This window comes from Asparagus officinalis, chromosome 3, assembly GCF_001876935.1.
Source record: "Asparagus officinalis chromosome 3, Aspof.V1, whole genome shotgun sequence".
Taxonomy (NCBI): Eukaryota; Viridiplantae; Streptophyta; class Magnoliopsida; order Asparagales; family Asparagaceae; genus Asparagus; species Asparagus officinalis.
Window position 1 is genome coordinate 99286066 of NC_033796.1, and position 1827 is coordinate 99287892.

The 1827-nt window shown below is 34.3% G+C and overlaps 1 protein-coding gene across 1 annotated transcript in view; it reads right to left on the bottom strand.

Annotated features, from left to right (window-relative positions):
* LOC109834869 (flowering locus K homology domain-like) overlaps positions 1 to 1827 on the bottom strand; it is a 13508-nt gene that overhangs the window by 8254 nt on the left and 3427 nt on the right. The window lies entirely within an intron of this gene.

Consider the following 1827-nt stretch of genomic DNA (forward strand, 5'->3'; position numbering starts at 1 on the left):
AGCTTTCTTCAAATTGTAAGAGACTTTGAAACCTACTAGATATTAGCTAAAGTTTCATTAACAGAATCTAATCGATAGAAAAAATTATCTGACAAAAAATTTAATGTGATTATTCATCTATCAAATTGTTCTCGACATGTAACTGTAAAATGAAAATTAAATTATATTCAATCGTATTTCTTATGGAGGGCAGCCGCAAACAATAGCAAGGAGAATACACATCATTAATCTTACAAAAACTCCCTCCTACCTGACATCCATTAACTAATACATAATACTAGGGCCTTATTCAAGTTGAACAAACCTGATGGGAAGTGGATTAATATTAACATGCTAGGGCGAATTTAAATTCTAAGGTTTTGTAGGTTAACAGCACCTAAGTACAAAAACATAAACCTTGTTATGTAGCCCTTAAAACCAAGTTAACTATTGCTAGTTAAGATGTATGTAGTTATGAATAGTAAGATTGAACCTTTTGTACTTTATCCAGTAGGAAATAAAAAGTCAATGTCCTTATCCATTATTATTATCTGGACAGCTTAAAAATGGAACTTCACCAAGTAATCTTCCACGTCATTACATCCCAATTACAGACTAATTTCATTTCAGGGTTGTACCCAGCCGTTAATAACTTATACAGCAGAGTTCTGAGGTTACCAGATGGAAAATATGCTTCTCGACAAGGATGATCATCCAACATATGCCAAACAATGCTGCCATATCAATCATTTTGCAGCATATAATGCTCAAAAGTCTTAAACCTTGCAGTGTGGACTGGGATTTCTTCTATTTTGAATTCACAAAGATGTTGAATTCTTTAGGTCCGAAACAGAACCTGCACAGATTGCTTCCGGTTACTGCAAGAAGGCGCTCACATTCAGTTGTTAATGGAATTCTGAGGCTATATTCTTCTTCTCCCTTATAACTGTAAATTATTGAGGATCATCTTTTACTACCTTTGTTGGCAGAGCTTTAATCATCATCAAAATTTTACCCTATCTTAACCAACATCATTCATATAGTTGTGTCGAGTCCAGTTTTGGTGTTGTTGGTTACATTTTGAAGGATATTAGTGACATGCTCACTGCCAGAATAACTATCATTAAAGTAAGATGGATAATCATTGTTTGGTTCAGCTTGGGTCATAATATGTGATCATCAACAAGATACTATGCATAGGTATTAAAAAATGACTCCATTATTTATCTACTGTGCGTTCGAAGTTAAAGAACTAAGGAAACCTATTTTTCATAGTTTTAATAGTTTTAAATGTCGGCCGACACATGTTGGATCAGAGGCTAGAGCGACACGGATATGGTCATTTCAAGTCGGATATCGAAGTCCGTGTCAGACATGTTGGGGGATATTGCGGACATATCGGCCAATTTTCAGCCTTGAAAAATAAAAAAGCGGCCTTTTTTTTAGTTGATAAGCATTGGGGTTTGGGATTAGTACTCAAAACCCAAACCTGATTAGTTCTTTTTTTAGCCTTTTGTTCCCATAGTAACCCGATAGCATATAATACAGATTAGGGCAAAGAAAAAAAATACTGCTCTTTTTTCCGCCGCGATCTCCTCTTGATTGTCTTCGTCTCTGCAAATTAAAATTGCGAATTTATAAAAACGTGATGTAAACAATAAGTTTGAACCGTAGCTTGAAATCAGTCCAAAGTCTAACACTTTATGTCAATTTTATACAAGACACTCTACTTTATGTTAATTTTATGCAAGACACTTCGAAAGTTCTAGTTTGACAATGTGTATTTTATTTATTTGTTGGCATAATATTCTAATGTTTCCCTTCAAGAAATGGAAAACAACTTGTGTC